At 38.5% G+C, this 26,740-nt stretch overlaps 1 pseudogene; it reads right to left on the bottom strand.

Moving 5' to 3' along the window:
* Positions 1–13,895: 13,895 nt before the first annotated feature.
* On the bottom strand, positions 13,896–14,351 carry LOC100411781 (small nuclear ribonucleoprotein D2 polypeptide 16.5kDa pseudogene; annotated as a pseudogene).
* Positions 14,352–26,740: the final 12,389 nt, after the last annotated feature.

The following is a 26,740-nucleotide window of genomic DNA, read 5'->3' as shown; positions in this document are numbered from 1 at the left end:
TGTGAGATGGTATCTCATTGTAGTTTTGATTTGCATTTCTCTAATGACCAGTGATGATGAGCTTTTTTTCATATGTTTGTTAACTGCATAAATGTTTTCTTTAGAGAAGTGTCTGTTCGTATCCTTCATCCACTTTTTGATGGGGTTATTGTTTTTTTTCTTGTAAATTTGTTTAAGTTCCCTGTAGATTCTGGATATTAGACCTTTGTCAGATGGATAGATTGCAAATTTTTTTTCTCATTCTATAGGTTGCCTGTTCACTCTGATAATAGTTTCTTTTGCTATGCAGAAGCTCTTTAGTTTAATTAGATTCCGTTTGTCAATTTTGGCTTTTATTGTAATTGCTTTGGTGTTTTAGTCATGAAGTCTTTGCCTATGCTTATGTCTTGAATGGTATTGCCTAGGTTTTCTACTAGGATATTTATTATTTTAGGTCTTACATTTGAGTCTTCAATCCATCTTGAGTTAATTTTTGTATAAGGTGTAAGGAAGGGGTCCAGGCTCTCCTGCATATGGCTAGCCAGTTTTCCCAACATTATTTATCAAATAGGGAATTCTTTTTCCATTGCTTGTTTTTGCCAGGTTTGTTGAATATCAGATGGTTGTAGATATTATGTGGTGTTATTTTTGAGGCCTCTCTTCTGTTCCATTTGTCTATATATCTGTTTTGGTACCTGTACCATGCTGTTTTGGTTACTGTAGCCTTGTAGTATAGTTTGAAGTCAGGTAGCATGATGCCTCCAGCTTTGTTCTTTTTGCTTAAAATTATTTCGGCTATATGGGCTCTTTTTTGGTTCCATATGAAATTTAAAATAGTTTTTTCTGATGCTGTAAAGAAAGCCAGTAGTAGCTTGATGGGAATAGCATTGAATCTATAAATTACTTTGGGCAGTATGGCCATTTTCACAATATTCTTTCTTACTATCCATGAGCATGGAATGTTTTTCCATTTGTTTGTGTCCTTTCTTATTTCCGTGAGCAGTGGTTTGTAGTTTTCCTTGAAGAGGTCCTTTATATCCTTTGTAAGTTGCATATTTAGGTATTTTACTTCCTTTGAGGCAATTGTGGATGGGAATTCACTCATGATTTGGCTCTCTGTTTGTCTATTATTGATGTTTAGAAATGCTTGTGAATATTGCACATTGATTTTGTATCCTGAGACTTTGCTGAAGTTGCTTATCAGCTTAAGGAGATTTTGGGCTGAGACTATGGGGTTTTCTAAATATACAATCCTGTTGTCTGTAAACAGAGACAATTTGATTTCCTCTCTTCCTCTTCAAATACTCTTTCTTTCTTTCTCTTGCCTGATTGTTCTTGCCAGAACTTCCAATACTGTGTTGAATAGGAGTAGTGAGAGAGGGCATCCTTGTCTCCTGCCGCTTTACAAAGGGAATGCTTCCAGCTTTTGCCCATTCTGTATAACATTAGCTATGGGTTTGTCATAAATAGCTCTTATTGTTTTGAGATATGTTCCATCAATACCTAGTTTATTGAGTGTTTTTAGCATGAAAAGGTTTTGAATTTTATTGAAGGCTGTTTTTGCGTTGATTGAGATAGTCATGTGGTGTTTTTTTATTGTTTCTGCTTATGTGTTGGATTATGTTTATTGATTTGCATATGTTGAACCAGCCCTGCATCTCAGGGATGAAGCTGAACTGATCCTGGTAAATAAGCTTTTTGATGTGCTGCTGGATTCAGTTTGCCAGTATTTTATTGAGGATCCTCACACTGATGGTCATCAGGGATATTGGCCTGAAATTTTCTTTTTTTTTTTATTTTTTATTGCATTTTAGGTTTTGGGGTACATGAGCAGAACATGCAAGACAGTTGCGTAGGTACACACATGGCAGTGTGTTTTGCTTCCTTTCTCCCCTTCACCCACATTTGGAATTTCTCCCCAGGCTATCCCTCCCCACCTGCCCCTCCCACTGGCCCTCCCCTTTCCCCCCCAATAGACCCCAGTGTTTAGTACTCCCCTCCCTGTGTCCATGTGTTCTCATTATTCATCACCCGCCTATGAGTGAAAATATGCGGTGTTTCATTTTCTGTTCTTGTGTCAGTTTGCTGAGAATGATGTTCTCCAGATTCATCCATGTCCCTACAACCGACACAAACTCATCATTTCTGATTGCTGCATAATATTCCATGGTGTATATGTGCCACATTTTTCCAATCCAGTCTATTATCAAAGGGCATTTGGGTTGATTCCAGGTCTTTGCTATTGTAAACAGTGCTGCAATGAACATTCGTGTACATGTGTCCTTATAGTAGAACGATTTATAGTCTTTTGGATATATACCCAGTAATGGGATTGCTGGGTCAAATGGAATTTCTATTTCTAAGGCCTTGAGGAATCGCCACACCGTCTTCCAAAATGGTTGGACTAATTTACACTCCCACCAACAGTGTAAAAGTGTTCCTTTTTCTCCACATCCTCTCCAGCATCTGTTGTCTCCAGATTTTTTAATGATCGCCATTCTAACTGGCGTGAGATGGTATCTCAATGTGGTTTTGATTTGCATCTCTCTGATGACCAGTGACGATGAGCATTTTTTCATATGACTGATGGCCTCATATATGTCTTCTTTCGTAAAGTGTCTGTTCATATCCTTTGCCCACTTTTGAATGGGCTTGTTTGTTTTTTTCCTGTAAATCTGTTTGAGTTCTTTGTAAATTCTGGATATCAGCCCTTTGTCAGATGGGTAAACTGCAAACATTTTTTCCCATTCTGTTGGTTGCCGCTTCACTCTAGTGACTGTTTCTTTTGCCGTGCAGAAGCTGTGGAGTTTGATTAGGTCCCATTTGTCTATTTTGGCTTTTGTTGCCAATGCTTTTGGTGTTTTGTTCATGAAGTCCTTGCCTACTCCTATGTCCTGGATAGTTTTGCCTAGATTTCCTTCTAGGGTTTTTATGGTGCCAGGTCTTATGTTTAAGTCTTTAATCCATCTGGAGTTAATTTTAGTGTAAGGTGTCAGGAAGGGGTCCAGTTTCTGCTTTCTGTACATGGCTAGCCAGTTTTCCCAACACCATTTGTTAAACAGGGAATCCTTTCCCCATTGCTGGTTTTTGTCAGGTTTATCAAAGATTGTATAGTTGTAGATACGTTGTGTTGCCTCCGGTGCCTCTGTTTTGTTCCATTGGTCTATATCTCTGTTTTGGTACCAGTACCATGCTGTTTTGATTACTGTAGCCTTGTAGTATAGTTTGAAATCCGGTAGTGTGATGCCTCCCGCTGTGTTCTTTTTGGTTAGAATTGACTTGGCTACGTGGGCTCTCTTTTGGTTTCATATGAAGTTCATGGTGGTTTTTTCCAGTTCTGTGAAGAAAGTCAATGGTAGTTTGATGGGGATAGCGTTGATTCTGTAAATTACTTTGGGCAGTATAGCCATTTTCACGATATTAATTCTTCCTAACCATGAACATGGAATGTTTCTCCATCTGTTTGTGTCCTCTCTGATTTCGTTGAGCAGTGGTTTGTAGTTCTCCTTGAAGAGGTCCCTTACGTTCCTTGTGAGTTGTATTCCAAGGTATTTTATTCTTTTTGTAGCAATTGTGAATGGCAGTTCGTTCTTGATTTGGCTTTCTTTAAGTCTGTTATTGGTATAGATGAATGCTTGTGATTTTTGCACATTGATTTTATATCTGAGACTTTGCTGAAGTTGCTTATCAGTTTCAGGAGTTTTTGGGCTGAGGTGATGGGGTCTTTTAGGTATACTATCATGTCGTCTGCAAATAGAGACAATTTGGCTTCCACCTTTCCTATTTGAATGCCCTTTATTTCTTTTTCTTGCCTGATTGCTCTGGCTAGAACTTCCAGTACTATATTGAATAGGAATGGTCAAAGAGGGCATCCTTGTCTAGTGCCAGATTTCAAAGGGAATGCTTCCAGTTTTTGCCCATTCAGTATGATATTGGCTGTTGGTTTGTCATAAATAGGTTTTATTTCTTTGAGATACGTTCCATCGATACCGAGTTTATTGAGGGTTTTTAGCATAAAGGGCTGTTGAATTTTGTCAAATGCCTTCTCTGCATCAATTGAGATAATCATGTGGTTTTTGTTTTTGGTTCTGTTTATGTGGTGAATTACGTTGATAGACTTGCGTATGTTGAACCAGCCTTGCATCCCCGGGATGAATCCTACTTGATCATGATGAATAAGTTTTTTGATTTGCTGTTGCAATCGGCTTGCCAATATTTTATTGAAGATTTTTGCATCTATGTTCATCATGGATATTGGCCTGAAGTTTTCTTTTCTTGTTGGGTCTCTGCCGGGTTTTGGTATCAGGATGATGTTGGTCTCCTAAAATGATTTGGGAAGGATTCCCTCTTTTTGGATTATTTGGAATAGTTTTAGAAGGAATGGTACCAGCTCCTCTTTGTGTGTCTGGTAGAATTCGGCTGTGAACCCGTCTGGACCTGGGCTTTTTTTGTGTGGTAGGCTCTTAATTGCTGCCTCGACTCCTGACCTTGTTATTGGTCTTTTCATAGTTTCAGCTTCCTCCTGGTTTAGGCTTGGGAGGACACAGGAGTCCAGGAATTTATCCATTTCTTCCAGGTTTACTAGTTTATGCGCATAGAGTTGTTTGTAATATTCTCAGATGATGGTTTGAATTTCTGTGGAATCTGTGGTGATTTCCTCTTTATCATTTTTTATTGCATCTATTTGGTTGTTCTCTCTTTTCTTTTTAATCAATGTGGCTAGTGGTCTGTCTATTTTGTTGATCTTTTCAAAAAACCAGCTCTTGGATTTATTGATTTTTTTGAAGGGTTTTTCGTGTCTCAATCTTCTTCAGTTCAGCTCTGATCTTAGTAATTTCTTGTCTTCTGCTGGGTTTTGAGTTTTTTTGATCTTGCTCCTCTATCTCTTTCAATTTTGACGATAGGGTGTCAATTTTGGATCTCTCCATTCTCCTCATATGGGCACTTATTGCTATATACTTTCCTCTAGAGACTGCTGTAAATGTGTCCCAGAGATTCTGGCATGTTGTGTCTTCGTTCTCATTGGTTTTGAAGAACTTCTTTATTTCTGACTTCATTTCATTGTTTACCCAGTCAACATTCAAGAGCCAGTTGTTCAGTTTCTATGAAGCTGTGCGGTTCTGGGTCGGTTTCTGAATTCTGAGTTCTAACTTGATTGCACTATGGTCTGAGAGGCTGTTTGTTATGATTTCAGTTGTTTTGCATTTGCTGAGCAGTGCTTTACTTCCAATTATGTGGTCAATTTTAGAGTAGGTGTGATGTGGTGCTGAGAAGAATGTATATTCTGTGGATTTGGGGTGGAGAGTTCTGTAAATGTCTATCAGGTTTGCTTGCTCCAGGTCTGAGTTCAAGCCCTGGATATCCTTGTTGATTTTCTGTCTGGTTGATCTGTCTAATATTGACAGTGGAGTGTTAAAGTCTCCCGCTATTATTTTGTGGGAGTCTAAGTCTCTTTGTAAGTCATTAAGAACTTGCCTTATGTATCTGGGTGCTCCTGCATTGGGTCCATATAGGTTTAGGATCATTAGCTCTTCTTGTTTTATTGATCCTTTTACCATTATGTAATGGCCTTCTTTGTCTCTTCTGATCTTTATTGCTTTAAAGTCTATTTTATCAGAGATGAGAATTGCAACTCCTGCTTTTTTTTTGCTCTCCATTTGCTTGGTAAAATTTCCTCCATCCCTTTATTTTGAGCCTTTGTGTATCCTTGCATGTGAGATGGGTTTCCTGGATACATCACACTGATGGGTTTTGGCTTTTTATCCAATTTGCCAGTCTGTGTCTTTTGATAGGTGCATTTAGTCCATTTACATTTAGGGTTAATATTGTTATGTGTGAATTTGATACTGCCATTTTGATGCTAAGTGGCTGTTTTGCCCTTTAGTTGTAGATTCTTCATTATGTTGATGCTCTTTAGCATTTAGTGTGATTTTGGAATGGCTGGTACTGGTTGTTCTTTCTATGTGTAGTGCCTCTTTTAGGAGCTCTTGTAAAGCAGGCCTGGTGGTGACAACCTCTCTGAGTACTTGCTTGTTCGCAAGGATTTTATTTTTCCTTCACTTATGAAGCTCGGTTTTGCTGGATATGAAATTCTTGGTTGAAAGTTCTTTTCTTTAACAGTGTTGAATATTGGCCCCCACTCTCTTCTGGCTTGTAGTGTTTCTGCCGAGAGATCTGCTGTGAGTCTGATGGGCTTCCCTTTGTGGGTGACCCGACCTTTCTCTCTGGCTGCCCTTAGTGTTTTCTCCTTCATTTCAACCTTGTTGAATCTGAGGATTATGTGCCTTGGGGTTGCTCTTCTTGCGGAATATCTTTGTAGTGTTCTCTGTATTTCCTGCATTTGAGTGTTGGCCTGTCTTGCTAGGTGGGGGAAATTTTCCTGGATGATATCCTGAAGAGTATGTTCCGGCTTGGATTCATTCTCTTCCTCCCCTTCTGGTACACCTATCAAACGTATGTTAGGTCTTTTCACATAGTCCCACATTTCTTGGAGACTTTGTTCATTCCTTTTTGCACTCTTTTCTCTGATCTTGGTTTCTCGTTTTATTTTCTTGAGTTGATCTTCGACTTCAGATATTCTTTCTTTTGCTTGGTCAATTCGGCTATTGAAACTTGTGCATGCTTCGCGAAGTTCTCGTATTGTGTTTTTCAGCTCCTTTAATTCATTCATATTCTTCTCTAAGTTATCCATTCTTGTTATCATTTCCTGAAATCTGTTTTCATATCTTTTTTCAAGGTTCTTAGTTTCTTTGCATTGATTTAATACATGTTTTTTTAGCTCACAAAAGTTTCTCATTATCCACCTTCTGAAGTCTAATTCTGTCATTTCATCACAGTCATTCTCCGTCCAGCTTTGTTCCTTTGCTGGTGAGGAGTTTTGGTCCTTTCTAGGAGGTGAAGTGTTCTGGTTTTGGGTGTTTTCCACCTTTTTGCACTGGTTTTTTCCCATCTTTGTGGATTTATCCACATGTCGTCTGCATAGTTGCTGACTTTTCGATTGGGTCTCTGAGTGGACACCCAGATTGTTGGTGATGAAGTATTTCTGTTACTTGGTTTTTCTTCTACCAGTCTAGCCCCTTCGCTGTATGACTGCTGAGGTCTACTCCAGGCCCTGCTTTTCTTGGTGCACCTATAGCAGCTGTGGAAAAGCGAGGGATACTACCAGTTTTTTTTTTATGCTATCTTTGTCCCAGAATGATGCCTGCCAAATGTCAGTCTTTTGGATATAGAGGGATCAGGGAGCTGCTTGAGGAGACAGTCTGTACTTTGTAGGAGCTGAATTGCTGAGCTGTGAGCTCTGTTGTTCATTCAGGGTTGATAGGCTGAAAAAAACCCTTTTTTTCTCATGCTCTGTCTGTGGAGGGGCATTGAGGCTTTCCTTGTGAGTGTCCGCCTCGCTGTCCTGCCCAGCTAGGAGGCAGTCAAATCACTGTTTGCCTGCCGAGGCTTCGCCCTGCTGGTGTGAGGTTCAACCTGTTGCTGCAGGCTCTGCCCTTTTGCTGCAGTCTCCACCCTGTTGCCACGGGCTACGCCCTGTAGCGGAGTCTTTCTGTTGTACTGGGTTGCTTCAGCAACGGCAGGCTACGTCAGCAATGGGCGTGTACCTCAGTGGGGGCTGATTGCCTTGGTAATGGTGGACGCCCCTCTCCCGTGGAGCTGCGCTTTAAGAAAACCTCCTCACAGGGAGGGTTTGGAATCGCCGTATTGTTTGTCGCACTGCGCTAGCCCAAACGCTTTGTCCCTGGGATTTCCTGGGCTGGCTCACTGCCCAAGTCCCGTTCAGTCTCAAGTTTAGCCCTCCCAGGTCTCAGTTTGCTGGTTCAACAGGGCACCCATAACAGTGCGCTTTTGTATGGAGTGCTGTGGAATGCCTCTGTGCTCCAGCGTGGGCCGGAGCTGCACTGGCTGCCGGCTACATTAGCCGAGACCTCTACCTGGCGTCCCGCGTCTCTTTTATACCTGGGAATTTCCCCCTTCTGTGGGCAACTAAGATCCGTCTGGAAATGCGTCCCCAACTCACCCTCTCCGCGCATCCAGCGAGAGCTTCAATCCTGGGTTGTTCTCACAGCGCCATCTTGAGTCCTCCCTCGAAATTTTTTTTTTCTGTTTTGTCTCTGCCAGGTTTTGGTATCAGGATGATGCTGGCCTCATAAAATGAGTTAAGGAGTCCCTCTTTTTCTGTTGTTTGGAGTAGTTTCAGAAGGAATGGGACCAGTTCCGCTTCATACCTCTGGTAGAATTTGGCTGTGAATCCATCTGGTCGTGGGCTTTTTTGTTTGGTAGGCTATTAATTACTGACGCAATTTCAGAACTTGTTATTGGTCTATTCAGGGATTTGACTTCTTCGTGGTTTAGTCTTGGGAGGGTGTATGTGTCCAGGAATTTATCCATTTCTTCTATATTTTCTAGTTTATTTGTGTAGAAGTGTTTATAGTATTCTCTGATGGTAGTTTGTGTTTCTGTGGGATCAGTGGTGATATCACCTTATCTTTTTTTTTTTAATTGTGTCTATTTTATTCTTCTCTCTTTCTTCTTTATTAGCCTGGCTAGTGTTCTATTTTGTTAATCTTTTCAAAAAACCACCTCCTGGATTCATTGATTTTTTTGTTTTTTTGAAGTTTCTAGTGTCTCTATCTCCTTCAGTTCTGCTCTGATCTTAGTTATTTCTTGTCTTCTTCTAGCTTTTTAATTTGTTTGCTCTTTCTTCTCTATTTCTTTTAATTGTGATGTTAGGGTGTTGATTTTAGATCTTTCCTGCTTTCTGATGTGGGCATTTAGTGCCAGACATTTCCCTCTAAACATGGCTTTAGCTGTGTCCTAGAGATTCTTGTACATTGTGTCTTTGTTCTCATTGGTTTCAATGAAATTTTTAATTTCTGCCTTAATTTTGTTATTTACCCAGTAGTTATTCTGGAGCAGGTTGTTCAGCTTCCATGTAGTTGTGTAGTTTTGTGTGTGTTTCTTTTTCTTTTTAAAGATGGGGTTTCACCATGATGGCCAGGCTGGTCTTGAACTCCTGATCTCAGGTGATCCACCCACCTCGGCCTCCCAAACTGCTAGGATTACACGCATGAGCCACTGCGCTCAGCCTTCTGTGTGTTTCTTAATCCTGAGTTCTAATTTTATTGCACTGTGGTCTGAGAGACTGTTTTTTATGATTTCCATTCTTTTGCATTTGCTGAGGAGTGTTTTACTTTTAATTATGTGGTCAATTTTAGAATAAGTGCTATGTGATGCTTAGAAGAATGTATATATTCTATTGATTTGGGGTGGAGAGTTCTGTAGATGTCTATTCAATGACCTGGTCCAGAGCTGAGATCAAGTCCTGAATATCCTTGTTAATTTTCTGTCTTGTTGATCTGTCTAATATTGACAGTGGGATGTTCAAGTCTCACTATTATTGTGTGGGAGTCTAAGTCTCTTTGTATGTCTCTAAGAACTTGCTTTATGAATCTGGGTGCTCCTGTATGGTGTTCATATATGTTTAGGGTAGTTAGCTTTTCTTGTTGCATTGATCCCTTTACCATTATGTAATCACTTTCTTTGTCTTTTTTTTAATCTTTGTTGGTTTTAAGTCTGTTTTATCAGAGACTAGGATTGCAACCCCTGCTTATTTTTGCTTTCCATTTGCTTGGTGAATATTCCTCTATCCCTTTATTTTGAGCTTTGTGTGTTTTTGCATATGAGATGAGTCTCCTGAATACAACATACTGATGAGTTTTGACTCTTTATCCAAATTTCCAGTCTGTGTCTTTTAACTGGGGCATTTATCCCATTGACATTTAATGTTAATATTATGTGTAAATTTGATCCTGTCATCATGATGCTAGCTGGTTATTTTGCACAACTGATGCAGTTTATTTATAGTGTTGATGGTCTTTACATTTACATTTGTTCTTGCAGTGGCTGGTACTGGTTCTTTCTTTCCATATTTAGTGCTCCCTTCAGGAGCTCTTGTTAGGGAGAACTGGTGGTGACAAAATCTCTCAGCATTTGTTGCTTGCTGTAAAGAATTTTATTTCTCCTTTGCTTATGGAGTTTAGTTTGGCTGGATATGAAATTCTGGGTTGAAAATAATTTTCTTTAAGAATGTTGGCTGGGCGCGGTGGCTCATGCCTATAATCCCAGCACTTTGGGAGACTGAGGTGGGTGGATCACGAGGTCAAGAGATCGAGACCAGGGTGAAACCCCGTCTCTACTAAAAATACAAAAATTAGCTGGGCATGGTGGTGCACGCCTGTAGTCCCAGCTACTTGGGAGGCTGAGGCAGGAGAATTGTTTGAACCCAGGAGGCGGAGGTTGCGGTGAGCCAAGATCGTGCCATTGCACTCCAGCCTGGGTAACAAGAGCAAAACTCCGTTTCAAGAAAAAAAAAAAAAAAGAATGTTGAATATTGGCCCCCACTTTTTTCTGGCTTGTAGGGTTTCTGCAGAGAAATCCACTCTTAGTCTGATGGGCTTCCCTTTGTAGGTAACCTGACCTTTCTCTCTGGCTGCCCTTAATATTTTCTCCTTCATTTCAACCTTGGAGAATCTGACAATTATGTGTGTTGGGTTTGCTTTTCTCAAGGAGTATCTTAGTGGTGTTCTCTGTATTTCCTGAATTTGAATGTCAGCCAGTCTTGTTAAGTTGGGTAAGTTCTTCTGGATAATATGCTGAAGTTTGTTTTCCAACTTAGTTCCATTCTTTGCATTACTTTCAGGTACACCAATCTATTGTAGGTTTGGGCCTTTCACATAGTCTCATATTTCTCGAAGGCTGTTTGTTCATTTTCATTCTGTTTTCTCTAGTCTTGTCTTCACACTTTATTTTATTTACCTGATCTTCAGTTTCTGGTATCCTTTCTTCCACTTGATCGATTTGGCTACTGATACTTGTGTATGCTTCCCGAAGTTCTCATGCTGTATTTTGGTTCCATCAGGTCATTCATGTTCTTCTGTAAACTGGTTATTCTAGTTAGAAGTTCCTGTAACCTTTTATCAAGATTCTTAACTTCCTTGCACTGGGTTAGAACATGCTCCTTTAGCTCAGAGGAGTTTGTTATTACCAGCTTCTGAAGCCTACTTCTGTCATTTCATCAAACTCATTCTCTGTCCAGTTTTTTTCCTTCAGTGGTGAAAAGTTATGATTCTTGGGAGGAGAAGAGGCATTCTGGTGTTTGGAATTTTCAGCCTTTTTGTGCTGGTTTTTCCTCATCTTCATGGATTTATTTACCTTTGTTCTTTGATGTTGATGACGTTTTGATGCGTTTTTTTGTGTGGGTGTCCTTTTTGTTGATGTTGATGTTATTGCTTTCTGTTTCTTGGTTTTCCTTCTAACAGTTGGGCACCCTTCTGCAGGTCTGCTGGAGTTTGCTGGAGGTCCACTCCAAACGCTGTTTGCCTGGGTATCACCAGCAGAGGCTGTAGAACAGCAAAGATTGCTGTCTCCTCCTCCCTCTGTAAGCTTCATCCCAGAGGGCACCCACCTGAGGAGGCAGTCTGTATCTTAGCAGAGCTGGAGTGCTATGTTGGGATATCTGCTCTCTTCAGAGCCAGTAGGCAAAAACGTTTAAGTCTGCTGAAGCTGCACCCATAGCCATCCCTTTCCTCAGGTGCTCTGACCCAGGGAGATGGGAGTTTTATCTATAAGCCCCTGACTGTGGCTGCTGCCTTTCTTTCAGAAATGCCCTGCCTAGTGAGGAGGAATCTAGGGAGGCAGTCTGGTCACAGCCACTTTGCTGTGCTCTGGTGAATTCTGCACAGTCTGAACTTCCCAGGGGCTTCCTTAACACTGTGAGGGGAAAACCACCTACTCAAGCCTCAGTAATGGCGGGTGCTTCTCCCCACAGCAAGCTTGAGCATCCCAGGTCGACTTCAGACTACTGTGCTGGCAGTGAGAATTTCAAGCCAGTGGATTTTAGCTTGCTGGGCTCCATGGGGGTGGGATCTGCTGAGCTAGACCACTTGGCTCCCTGGCTTCAATCCCCTTTCCTGGGCAGTGAACAGTTTTCATCTTGCTGGGGTTCCAGGTGCCACTAGCATACGACTACAAAACTCTTACAGCTAGCTCGATGTCTGCTCAAACAGCTGCCCAGTTTTGTGTTGAAACCCAGGGCCCTGGTGGCTTAGGCACACGAGGGAATCTCCTGGTCTGTGGTTTTCAAAAACCATGGGAAAGGGTCTAGTATCTGGGCCGGATAGCACAGTCCCACATGGCTTCCCTTGGCTAGGTGAGAGAAGTCCCCAGACCCTTGTACTTCCCGGGTGAGGCAATACCCCACCCTGCTTCTGTTTGCTCTCCATGGGCTGCACCCACTGTCTAACCAGTCCCAGTGTGATGAACCAGGTACCTCAATTGGAAATGCAGAAATCACCAGCCTTCTGTGTTGGTCTCGCTGCAAGCTGCAGACTGGAGCTCTTACTATTTGGCCATCTTGCCTGGGAACTCCTAGAGTGAAATTTAAATACAGAAGCTGGAAAATCGGACATAAAAATCAATTGTGGTATTTAAGAGTTTAGGAAGATTGACAACTTTTCCTTTACAGTTTTTTCTTTGCTGCCTTTCTTAAGGCTTGGTTTTTGCCCTTTCTTAAGGCTTGAGTTTCATATAAAGGATCAGAAATGGTTTTAGAGTATAATAAACTGGTATAAATACTTCTTAAAACATTTTCATAAAAATATTTTTCTTTTACAAAGTTTTTTTTAAAGCCAGAATAAAAAGAATATTGGATTTTGACATTGATTTAAAAACTAGAAATGAGTAAGAATAAGAGGATATAATTTAGTGTCTCGAGCAGCTCTACTGAAGTCTGTATGACCTACAAGAAGAGCATAGATTTTATATAACTAATTCCATCAGTCAATACTTAGAGAACTTCATTCAACAACCAAGACAAATATAATATTTATTGAGCTCCTAATACGTGCAATGCCTTGGGATACATCAGAAGGTAAAGATAGTACCTACTCTTGCAGAACTAACATTCTAGCAGAAAGAAACAGTAGGAAATAATTCTAGTAAATAAGGTATAGAGTAAGTTAAAGAGCAAGAGGTGCTGTGGGGAAAAAAAGGATCAGAAGTGCTGGAGTATTGAAACAGGCTACTCATGGTAGGCTCTACTGAAAAGATGAGATTTGAGCAAAGATTTAAAGGGGATGAGGTCGTTAGCAGAATATAACCTGGGGAAGAAAATTCTAGGTAGAGTGACCATTAAGGATAAAGGCAGGAGTTTGCCTGGTATGTTCAAGGAACAGCATGGAGGAGGCTAGAGTTGAGTGAGCAAGGGGAATAGTAGTAGGAAGAGAGATCAGAGGTTGTGGGAGCTTAGATTACATGGATCTGCTGGACATTTATAAAGACTGGCTTTTACTCTGTGGTAGGCAGAATAAAAATGCAGCATTCTAATTCTCAGTACTTGTCAATATTGAGAACTAAAAATAAAATCCTAAGCCCCCTAGCCTACTGAATGAACTTCCTCTTGGCCAAGGAAACCACAGAGAAACCTTAAAAGCTGAGTTCCTAGCCATGATGGGACGGGAGGTAGGACATTCCTCATTATGCCTCCTCTCTTTTGCAGTTTAGACACAGCTGACCAGCATTAATAAAATAAAGATAACAAGATTAATGAAATGGACTCTGTGGCAATAAGATACCAAAATGATAACACCTAAGGCCATATACTAGGCATGGGTTAAATCATGCACACTCCTACACCGAAAAAATAAACCACGTTCTAACTGCTACAAGGTTTTTGTTTAGCAGCTAAACAAGCACTGAGCTGGAGATGAGCAAGATGGAAACAATTGCATCTCATCCATTGCCAGACACTGACTAACTGATCCCCTGTTCCTCACGCCATAACTATAGCTTTGATTGGACATGTTAAGTCTTCAACCATAATGAACATGGTTTTTTTTTTTTTTTTTTTTTTAGAAAAAAACACAGAGCTTTATTATTCTCAACATCAGCGGCAGCGGTCTCTGTAGGACAGGGGAGTGAGTTCTGTTGACTGACAGGGATAGGTGGCTCCTACTTGCCGGCGATAAGCGGATTCCGCAGGACCACGATGACCGAGTCCCCACGCAGGAACATCTTGGAGATGTAGCGGTCTTTGTTGACCGGCTTGGACTTCTTCTTGCCCTTGCCGCTCTTGGGTACCTCAGTCCACATCTCCTTCACGTTCTCCAGCACCATGTTGCAGTGCCTGTCAAAGGCCTTCACGCGGCCCAGGAGTTTCTTATTGTTGCGGCAGTTGATGAGCACTTGGGTGTTGTTCTTGACGGACTGCGTGAGCACAGAGAGTGGACCCGTGTTAAATTCCTCCTCCTCTCGCTTCTGCAGCTCCTCTGGGGTCATCTCACTCTTGGGCTTGTTGAGGAGGCTCATGTTGGTGGCTAAGCTCTCGGTTCACTCGGTTTTTTTTTTTTTTTGAGTCGGAGTTTCGCTCTTGTTACCCAGACTGGAGTGCAATGGCGCGATCTCGGCTTTCTCGGCTCACCACAACCTCCGCTTCCTGGGTTCAGGCAATTCTCCTGCCTCAGCCTCCCGAGTAACTGGGACTACAGGTGCGTGCCACCGTGCCCAGCTAATTTTTGTATTTTTAGTAGAGACGTGGTTTCACCTTGTTGACCAGGATGGTCTCCATCTCTTGACCTCGTGATCCACCCACCTCGGCCTCCCAAAATGCTGGGATTATAGGCGTGAGCCACCGCACCCGACCGGGTTTTATGTAACATACATGTTTATTCAGTCAACTGCCTTTGTCAATCTAGCTCCTCCTTCAAGCTGTTTAATATGTATTTTAGACAAGCCATTCAGCATAAAGCTCCTGCCCTAATCCCTCCTCCTTTGAAGTGCCCGCCTCTGGGTTTGGCCAGAGGCTGCTGCTTAGCTTGCAGGTCGTAACTTTCAGAAGAAATAAACTCTTTAAAAATTTATAAATTGCGTGATTCTTAAGTTGTTAATATGTTACATATGTCACATGGCAAGGGGGACTGTGTGGATGTGATTAAGAGTAGATTCTGAGATGGAGAGAGTATCATAGATTATTCAGGTAGCCCAATCTAATCACTCACATTAGCTTTTAAACATGGAAGATACCTCGTAACTTCCCAGTTAGAAATAGAGTCTCTAGAATCCGAGAATAGCCCTCAACTGGCAGCCAATAAGAGAATGGAGATATCAGTCCTACAACTGTAAGAAACTGCATCCTGTCAATAATTGGAACGAGTAAGGAAACTGATTTTTCTCCTAGAGCCTCCCAAAAGGAACACAGCCCTGCTGAGTTCTTGACTTTGGCTTTGTGAGAGTTTAAGCAGAGACTCATCTGAGTTCACCTGACTCTGACCTACGGGAACTTCAAAATAATAAATTTGTATTTTTAAGCCACTAAATTTGTGGCAATTTGTTATGGCAGTCATAGAAAACTCAGTGAAACATGGAGCCATTGGATGCTTCTGAGTAGAGGAGTAGCATGATATAACTCGTGTCTTTTGTCATGTAAATACCCATGACTTCTTAACACAATGGTTATCACAATCTCTCATTAAGGTTAAAATCCTTTCAGCTTTGGTAGTAGAGCTGAGTAGCCAGACACTGCATTTTGGCGGTTAAAACAGCCTTTTATACTAGATTTCAGCATTAATATGTATGTATTTTTTCCCCAGGAAATCCAGATTGATATGATTGGAACAATTAAATAAATTTAAAGTTATTTAATTCATTTAGGGAAAAATGACACATTATTTGTTGTAAAGCCAAGTCTGAATTATCTCTGAAGGCAATCCTAACACTCCACTTACTTTTTTCTTGTTTTTCATATTTCTTCCCACAAACTAAGTCCTTGTTAAAGCTAACATTGCTGAAAATTTAGTGAAGAATAAAAATATATACCTTTTTTTCATTGATGAGGAGAAATAGACTGTACAAAAGCCCACATATATTTAGGTTATGTGTGTATCTTATCTGGGCTTACTTAGTATATTTTCTTTCAAAGGAAGCATCTTTATCTCTAAACACTGAATACATACATCAAAAATTCTCTGAGAGGTAGAAACTTATTTCCTCACATTTGGAGATAAGAATATAAAATATTAATTCACTTTTTTTAGAAAAGGAAAGTAAACGATAGTTTCTTTTTAGTCACCTACTTATAACATTCCACATCTAACTCCCTTCGTATGGGCATACCGTATATCTTATTGAGAGAATATTCACTTTTTACACAAACCAAGTAATTCTTTTAGTTTTCTAGATAACTGGCATCGTAACAACTCTGTTTCTATTTGTTTAAATTGGGACCTATTTTGTTATTACCTTATATGACTAGTGTAATAAAATATAATTTAATGTTCTCATATGCTTTAACTATAGACTGAGTAGTGTTGGAGGAAAGTTTCTGGGGCCTAGTAGAGGGACAAGTTGTGGGCTGTTAGACATGGCATATGTCAAAGCTGAAAGCAGCCAACTAAATTGTTTGAAGTATAAAAGTGGCAAACACAATCTTCCTATTTATTTGGTGACTGCAGTAAGTAGCATCTGTAATTTTCAAAGACTGCATAAAATCAATACCACAGTGAGGATAGTCATAGTCCTGAAAATCCAGCACAGTCCCAAGCCTCCCTTTGTATAGAAACAAATTTGTTATTTTTCCTTGATAAACTTAATATGGAATTCTCAGATAATTTAACCTACCTACATGCAAAAATTTAGGAAAATAAATGTAATGCCCTAGTAGTAAAATAAAAAAAAAGAATAAAAATAAACACATTCCAGTATGTAAATCCATGAGCAAAATTACACTTGAAGACAAAATTATGTGTATCTATACATAGAAGTATGTTGAATGCAATAGCTTATAATGCACATTGTATTGTATTGTACATTGAAGGAGCATGATGGATGGTGACATGACATCTCAAAATATTGGGAAACTCTTTGCTAAGTTCTGGATAAAACAAATACATTTTTTTCTTGATTACATGTACCACATATATGGTTACTGCATAGAGAATGCCAAACATACTTTGTATTTACATGTGAAGTGGAGTTAGGTTCCAGGCCCAACCAAGTAATTATAAATAGTTTTTACCTGCAGAAATCATGCAAGTTGCCATTTCATTCTTTTTTATTTATTTATTTATTAGGTGTATATTCTTTTTTTTTTATTGCATTTTAGGTTTTGGGGTACATGTGCAGAGCATGCAATACAGTTGCATAGGTGCACACATGGCAGTGTGTTTTGTTTGCTTTCTCCCCTTCACCCACATTTGGTATTTCTCCCCTGGCAATCCCTCCCCACCTCCCCCTCCCACTGGCCCTCCCCTTTCCGCCCTATAGACCCCAGTGTTTAGTCCTCCCCTCTCTGTGTCCATGTGTTCTCATTTTTTATCACCCGCCTATGAGTGAGAATATGCGGTGTTTCATTTTCTGTTCTTGTGTCAGTTTGCTGAGAATGATGTTCTCCAGATTCATCCATGTCCCTACAAACGACACGAACTCATCATTTCTGATTGCTGCATAATATTCCATGGTGTATATGTGCAACATTTTCCCAATTATATCCAGAATTTACAAAGAACTCAAACAGATTTACAGGAAAAAAACAAACAAGCCCATTCAAAAGTGGGCAAAGGATATGAACAGACACTTTACGAAAAAGACATATATGCAGCCAACAATCATATGAAAAAATGCTCATTGTCACTGGTCATCAGAGAGATGCAAATCAAAACCACATTGAGATACCATCTCACGCCAGTTAGAATGGCGATCATTAAAAAATCTGGAGACAACAGATGCTGGAGAGGATGTGGAGAAAAAGGAACACTTTTACACTGTTGGTGGGAGTGTAAATTAGTCCAACCATTGTGGAAGACGGTGTGGCGATTCCTCAAGGCCTTAGAAATAGAAATCCCATTTGACCCAGCAATCCCATTACTGGGTATATATCCAAAGGACTATAAATCGTTCTACTACAAGGACACATGCACACGAATGTTCATTGCAGCACTATTTACAATAGCAAAGACCTGGAATCAACCCAAATGCCATTTCATTCTTAAGTGTATAGTCCTAGTGCTCCTATTGCAGTATATCTGGTATGTCTGGCCCCCACCCTTTAAATGCCACTAGTATTCCTCCCAATTATTTTGACAACCGAAAAAGTTTCCCACTAATTTCACCTCTGTTGAAAATATTGCTCTCCTACTTTTCCTTGATGTTTAACAGTTACAATGTTGATAGAAAGAATAATACGTCCATCACTTGAACATATGAAGCCCACAGCTAATAGGCTCCTGTTGGCTGTTTTAACAAAAGCTTGCTTGCTTTATTTATTTATTTATGACTTGTATTGTGGTGTAGCAGCTGGCTATCTTTAGATCTCTAAATATTGCACCCTCCATATGCAACCACATTCTAAAAACTTCTGATAAAAAGAATGCATCTCCTGGAAATGTTTGTGAAAAGCTTTGTAGACAACTAGTTATAAACTAAAACCTCAGTGTGGTAGTCAGAGCAATGGAACCTAAGAATACATACATATTATCTTAGCACAAGGAACTTTGCAGCTGTGATCAAATTAAGGATCTTGAGATGGAGAAATTATTCTGGATTATCTGGGTGGTCCCATGTGATCACAAGGGTCCTGATGTGGGAAAGGGGCAAGGGGCAGGAGAGTCAGATTAGACTCAGAGAGAGATTTGAAGATGCTATACTGCTGCCTTTAAAAAAAAATGCCCGTTTAACTCTGCTTCAAAAAATGAAAACACATCTATAAAATGTATATTGGAAATAAGCTTTGTATTTACGTACATTAGGGGAATTAAAAAAATATGTAATGTTTGGATAGACAGACCATATTACTTTGCTATAAAATTATAAATTTAACTTTTAATAAAGATTGCCAGAATATTCTAGATTAGAGATTATGTTTTTGTTTTCCTCAGGACAAAACATATATGAACATTCTAAACTGCTGGATGAATCTGAAAGACATTAATTTCAAAATTTAATTTATACTCAAATTTAACTACATTAAAAGTTTAAGGTTTCATGGGAGAAAATATAATAAAGAGGTAGGATCACTTTTAGACCTGAGAATAACGTTGATTTCCTAACTGCTTTTCTTAGCGATTAAAGGATAAGATGAATTGGCATTTGCTTCATAGGCAGTTTGACTGTATGCATTAGAGAATGAAAAGAAGACATTTGTAGTAATGCATGGAAACTTGGTGCTTCAAATTAAAGTTCTCCTCTGCTGCTGTAGAATGGATTCCATACAGTGAATAGGTATGGATGATTCAGAAAATTATGAGTTTAGAGTCTCAGTTGCTAATTTATAAGTTTTGTAGGGAACTATGAACTTACTATATCACCTGTATTATTGCTATATAAAATATAGAAGGATTCTTTTTAAAAAATCACAATTTTTTCTCATTTTTTTTAAAGGTTTTTAGAGAGAATAAATATAAAATTAGTCAATTTGAACAACATGTTTCATTCACATTCCTTAAATTGCTTCTTGGTCTCCTTACCAATTTTTCTTTTCCTTTGACCCTCAGCTTTTCTCATTTTTCTTTTCCTCCCTGAAGAAATGATCCACTTTTAGGGCTTTAAACATTTCTTTTTGTGTTGATGTTTAAATCTTTTATTATTAGTCTTATATTCTCACTCAAGACTTAGACTTCTACTACTCGTAATGAACATTTATGTCCATTGGGTTATCCTGCTGTTATCCTAAACTACACATATTGGGAATGGAACTCAATCATCTTTTCTTTGCAAATCAGTGTCTGTTACTAATTTCTGTCATTCTGTTCACCCAGTTTTCTAGGTATAAAATTTTGGGATTGTTTTCAAGATTTTATATTGCCTTTATTTTCTTAATTAATCAGAGTCCTTCTAGTTCTAGTCTAGAAATATGTTTCATATCTGCCATTTATGCTCCACTATGATTTTGACCATCTTGCATTTCCTGATAATTTTATAAATAGATTAATACAATGCTCTTTAATTTTTTTCTATATACTTAATTCATTCTAGACATAGCTGGAAGACTGATCTTAAATTATAACTTTTTTTTCCTGTATGTTACTTGTTCAATAAAAGAAAACCTAGTTTAGCATATCACTTGGCAAAGTATGATACGTCATGCATGAATTGCAGCAGCAGGATCACTTCTGATATTTGCTAAAGGTGGCCATCCCACATCAACTAAATCAAATCTCTGGGCATGGGTTCTGGGAATCAGCATTTTTAGAAAGCAACATAAGTGATTCTGATGCATTTGAGAACTACTGGAAAGGATAAAATTCAATCTACAATTCAAAACTCTTTAACATATGGCCCTACTTTGTATATTCGTTTATTTCCCACTAGTTCTAATATAACCTCTTTGCATGAGCAGTCACTCTAGATATGCCACAATCAAGTTGCCTCTGAGAATTTGTTTATAATCCCTTTATTCAGATTGCCTTATGGTTTTTTCACATCCATCCTTCAAGCCCTCCTTCTTCATGGACTCTTTAAGCTATGTATTACTGAGCACCTAACATTTATGTCAGACACTTTATGGAAGATTTTTACTATACATTAAGCAACCTAGATATAATTGTCCCCATATTACAATTGAGGACATTGAGACTTAGTGCAGTTAAGCAGCTTGCCTTAAGCCCTACAAGTAGTAAGGAGTAAAGTTGGATTCAAATCTAGGTCTGGATTTGACATGCTCCTCCCAGTGGTAGCTTTCAGGTTGACTCTGTAGGAAGCTGCTTAACTAAAACCTACCTGGTTTTCTGTGTTTATATGCTACAGCTTTCCCACAGATCACTTTTAAATACAACTTAAATATTTCTAAAACCCGTTTTATGAGTTCTTTTAGGACAGCTAGTGCACTCAAATGGAAATTCATTAATTATTTAACTGTTAAATGTGTGTCAGTTTCTCTGTAGTTGAGGCATAAGCTTCTTAGAGACTGGAGGGAAATTTTAAAAAGCCTATCCCTTTCATTACCCCATGTGGTAGTGGTTGTATTTAGTAGATATTCACTGACTATCTGCTCAGATTAAATAGAATCCCGAACAGTGAAAGATGTCCTTTCATTGAGTAGGAATCACTGGTTCCAGAAAATGAGAAATTGTGAGCACCTGAGAATAAGGACTATCAGTTACTTTAATGTTTTTTAGAGCATTTGGAAGAAGATGGAAACTTAATTAAGTTTTAATTATGTGTTTATCATCAGTTGTGATTAGAAAATGTTTTACAATTTTTTGGGCATGAAATAAAAACAAAATATTAGTAGAAAAGTTCCATTAATACAACATAAAACTACAATGAAATACACAATTTGGGGATGTTGTAGACTAAATATCATTAAGTTTCTCCTGCTATAGAATTTAATACTTGTTTGTTCATTGTAAAACATGAATATTACTTACTACCTTACAATTTTATCTAACCTTCAATATGTTTGTACTTTAGGCCAAAAACGTCTATGTTCTCACATCACAAAAAAACATTTAGCTCAAGTGAATTGACTTCCTCTATCATAATCAACTCTATATGATTAAGAAATTACTAAACCTTGAAGATGAACAATCAATAAACATTTTTATCCATTGCATATAATGTTGACTCTAAAGTATGTTTGGTGAAGCAGTACTTTCGTATAATGCTTTCAATACATTATTTGACAAAAAGACAAGTTCTCAGTAAGGTTGTGGTACATAAGCATTAATAAGCATTGAAGGCCTAACAGCACTGGCTGTCAAATCTGTGTGTATTCATGTGAATTAATGAGCTTTTCTTCTCTCAAGAGGAAAACAGATTTTTACAGGTTAAACAATGATGAGTAAAAACACAGCAATGCCAGTTTGATAGAGAGCCTTCAATTTAGAGAAGTGACCTTTAAAGGGATTGCATAAATAACCTCAACATAATCACTTGGTATAATATTTTGGGTTTTGAGTTTAGATAGCAGTAAAACATGTTTATTGATTGGGTTGATTTTTAAAAATTGTACCTCCTTGGGAAATCACCTTAGTGCAGAATGAAAGTGAAAAGACAATGATAACAACAAAACATGTACAACTAAAACTATCATAGAATGAAATACTGGTTTGAAAAAAATCATCCTTTTAATGTCATACTATGGTGGAAAGTTAGGTATTTTCAATTCTGCTCCAAATTACATAGAGAAAGTAGAAAGCACTGATTATAGTTGTTGGTGTGGAAAGGATAATAACTTAGGATTATTAAACTAATGTATTTTCATTTTTAGTAAACCCTAGTTTCAAGTTGATCCAAGACTCTGTTTAGAATCATGCCAAGAGGACTCATATATTTGCTTTTATATTTTAGCAAAGATATCCTTCTATCATTTCGGCTGAGCAGTTAGGTTTATTACCCAAAAGAAGGAAGATCTCATACTCTGGAAGACCTTGACAAAAGGAAAGTTAAAAAGCCTATCCCTTCCGAGTGGGTGTTGGACGAAAAAAAAAAAAAAAAAAAAAAGCCTGTTCCTTCTGTTGTCAGAATATGTGAGAAGGAATTAATCAGACATAGGTTTCTGACTTTCCTTCTCCAGACTGACAAGTTTGTGAGAAAGCCAAAAATAGAGTAGCTTTTATTGAACTTTTCTTTTGGAATGTTGATATGAGGCTGTCATTTAGGGTGGCTCTGTGCCTAAATGTGGCAATGGTAGATGAAGGTGGCTACAAAGATGAATCTGAGGCAAAGTACCTGGCTCTCAGAGTCCAGCTATGTCTGGAGGGGATCTTGCTGGGAATTTGCCCAAAGTGATTTGCTGCAATAACGGGTGAGGCCAGAGATTCAATGAGACTCACCTCTAAACTCCATGAGGTTAGCTGCACAGGAAGCGAAATTTGACTGGGGGTTGAATCACTTAGGGTTGGATAGGGTGGAGGTGAAATGTCATCAGGACATTACTGAGCAAAGAGAACAGACCTTATATTCCTTTGTGAAACAATGGCATATCTAAGGGTCGTACCAGCTGCCTCACAGTGGAGACCAGTACAAGGATGGCAGCCTTCATGGAAGGGATAATCCCTTGAATTCTGTAAGCTTTCTCTCTCTTTTTTTTTTTTGAGACAGAGTTTCGCTTTTGTTACCCAGGCTGGAGCTCAATGGCGCAATCTCAGCTCACCGCAACCTCCACCTCCTGGGTTCGGGCAATTCTCCTGCTTCACCCTCCTGAGTAGCTGGGATTACAGGCACGTGCCACCATGCCCAGCTAATTTTTTGAATTTTTAGTAGAGACGGGGTTTCACCATGTTGTCCAGGATGGTCTCGATCTCTTGACCTCGTGATCCACCTGCCTCGGCCCCCCAAAGTGCTGGGATTATAGGCGTGAGCCACCGTACCCGGCCCCAGCTTTCTCTTATACTCAGATGCCAGCTTGGAAAGAGGAGGGTGAAAAGTACAGCTCTGAAGTCAAGCTAAACTTTGACTTGATTAAATATTTTACATTAGAGAGGTTGTTTAAACTGGAGCTATCAAGTGGCCGTTTTGAGGTAAGTCCTTGTTTTCACTTCCTTCCAAATAGGGTGGAATATTGAAAAGAATATGAAATGAGTTATAGAATAATAAGCTTTTGTTTTGCACATTTCATTAGTAGTGTAAACTTGAGAATTTGCTAGTGAATCTGCTGTACTTATCCCCACTCCCCAAGTCCTCACTCAGCTGAGCTGGCTTACTTTTTCTCTAAGAAAATTGAAGTAATCTGAAGGGTATTTCCACAAGTTTTCCTCACTACATCTATTCACTTACAAATTTCTGTGACCATATGCTGTGTCTTCACATCTGGAACATGAGAGGAATTGTCTGATTCATCCAAAGGCAACTCTTCTACTAGAACCCTAGATCCTATCTCCTCTTACCTATGACAGAAATTCTCACCTCTCTTTTGAGTCGTCAATATTTTTTCTTGTTATTGATTATTCCATCATAAAGCAAACATGGTAAATCTCTGATCATTGAAAACAAGTTCTCCCAATGCAATTTTATTCTTCTTTATTCCCATATCTGCGTTTTCTTTATAGCAAAACTTCTCAAATACCTCTAATATCTTTCTTCAAGTTCTTTTAAAACTCACTTTAACAGGCTGTCACCAAAATCATTCCACTGAAACTACTCTTATGAGGGTGACTAATGACTTCCATATTGCTAAATGCAATAGATAATTCTTCATTTTCCTCTATTTTGACCCATCATCAGCACTTGACACAGGTGATCACTCTTCTTCTTTCTCTTACTTCACTGGCTTCCACTTCCCAGTCTGTTATTGGCACTTCCGCATCTTTCCAACTTCTCAATATTGGAAGCTCTAAGAGTTCATGCCTTGAATGTTTTCTCTATTCTGTCTATACTTACTCCTTTTGTGATTTCATTCAGTTTCATGGCTTTTAATATTATTTCTATGTGGACATCTCCCAATTTTTTATATCCAGCCTGAAAATGACTGTTAGTTTTTAGTCTCTCTTTCATCTTTGTTTCCCTAGAGTCTGTTCTTAGCTCAACCAGAGTGATGCTTTTAAATGTAAGTTAGGTCTCGTCTATCCTCTGCTTAAAACCCTCAAATGGCTAACTCTCCCTCAGAGTAAAAACTAAAGTTTGTATCCTGAGCCATAGTTCTTACAGTCTTCATGGCCCCTTTTCCCCACCTCCTTATCTTTTACTACTTTTCCTGATTCTTATTCTGCATAGCTGGACCAGTTTTCTGTCTTTCAAACACACTGGCTACATTCTGATCTTAGGGTTTTTGCCTTTTTTCTTCCTTCTATCTGGAAAGCTCTTTCCTAATTTCTTCATGATTCAAGCTCTTACACTATTTATTTTTATTTCTCAAATGACACATTCTCAAAGTAGGACCTTCTTTGACTACACTATTTAAAATTACAATCTCCACACCTGCTATATTTTTCTCCATAGCTTTGTTTTTCTGCTTTTTCTCCATAGCTTTCATGACTTTCTGTTATCCTGAGCAAGTTATTGATTTTTTTTATAATAAGGCTCTACTTCAATGTTGTGTGTATTACCAAGAAGTAGAGATTGACTGTAATTTGCCAAAGACAGAACATTCATTTCACAACTACACAAGAACAGGGCTAAGAGTGAAAAGGCACTCTAATTTCGGACAGTGCGAAAAAACAGTTTGTGTTTAGGACAATTTATAGAGGAAAATTTCCAGGGAACCTAAGAATACTATTATTTATATGGATGTAAAGTGAAAAATGAAAGAACTCATGCAAAAATCTATGCTATCTTTATTCTTCCTAGGTTAATTATATTTAATGCACATTTTATAAGTGCATTCTCCTTTTGTTGGAGAAAATAAATGTTTTCAAAGAATTCCTGTGTTTTAGTTTATGAAATCATACTCTAGACAAGGGCGTAGGAAGTATTTCTAAACACTAATAATAAACTCAGAAAAAGAAATAAAAACATCTCATTTACTATAGCATAAAAAACTTAGAAATAAATTTAAACAAATAAGTGAAAGATCTGTACACAGAAAACTATAAAACATTGATAAAAATGGAAGAAACATAAATAAATGGAAAAGTATTCCATGTTCATGGATTGGAAGAATTAGTGTTAAAATGTTCATATTTACCCAAAGTGATATATAGATACAATGCAATTCCTATCAAAATCCAATGAAATTTTTCACAGAAATAGAAAAAATTCTAAAATTCATATGGAACCACAAAAGACCCTGATCAGCCAAAGCAATATTGAGTAAAAAAAAGTAAACAGGGAGGCATCATATTACCAGGTCTCAATATTGACTACAAAGCTATGGTAATCAAAACAGTATCGTAGTGGCATAAAAACAGACACACAGACCAATGGAGCATAGAGAGTTCAGAAATAAACCCAAACATATATGGTCACCTAATTTTTGACAGTGGCACCAATGAGATGACATGGGGAAAGGTTAGTCTTTTCAGTAAATGGTGCTGGGAGAACTGAATATCCACATGCAAAAATAATAAAATCAGACTCTTATGTTAAGGAATACAAAAAAAAAAAGAACACCTCAAAATGGCTTAAAGACCTACACATAAGAACAAAAGCTGCAAAAATTCCCTAGAAGAAAACATAGGTGCAGAGCTCCTTTACTTTGGCCTTGGCAATGATTTTTTGGCTATAACTCCAAAAGCACATGCAGTGTAAGCAAAAATAAACAAAAAGGACTACATCAAACTAAAAAGCTTCTGCATAGCAAAGGAAACAGTCATCAAAATGAAAAGGCGGCCTATAGATTGGGAGAAAAATATTTGCAAATCATATATCTAATAAGGGACTAATATCCAAGATATATAAGGAACTCACACAACTCAATAGCAAAAATATTAATAACCTGATTAAAAATGGGCAAAGAACCTGAATAAATGTTTCCAAAGGAGGCACCAAAATGGCAACAGGTATATGAGAGGTTCTCAATATCACTAATCATCAACCAAATGCAAATCAGAACTGCAATGAGATATCACTTCACATCTATTAAGATGGTTATTATGAAAAAGACAGGAGTTAACAAGTGTTGGGGAAGGAGTGGAAAAAAGGGAACCTTTGTATACTGTTGGTGCAGCCACTGTGGAAAATAGTATGGAGGTTTCCTACCTATTCCAAAACTTAAGATAGAATTACTGTATATCCATACTATGATATATTGAACTATTATAATTCCAGAAATTCAATATAGAACTACAATGTGATCCAGCAATCCCACTTCTGGATATACACCTAAAGGAAA

This window comes from Callithrix jacchus, chromosome 6, assembly GCF_049354715.1.
Source record: "Callithrix jacchus isolate 240 chromosome 6, calJac240_pri, whole genome shotgun sequence".
Taxonomy (NCBI): Eukaryota; Metazoa; Chordata; class Mammalia; order Primates; family Cebidae; genus Callithrix; species Callithrix jacchus.
Note: the sequence above shows the minus strand (reverse complement) of the source record. Positions and strands in the feature narration are given on the sequence as shown.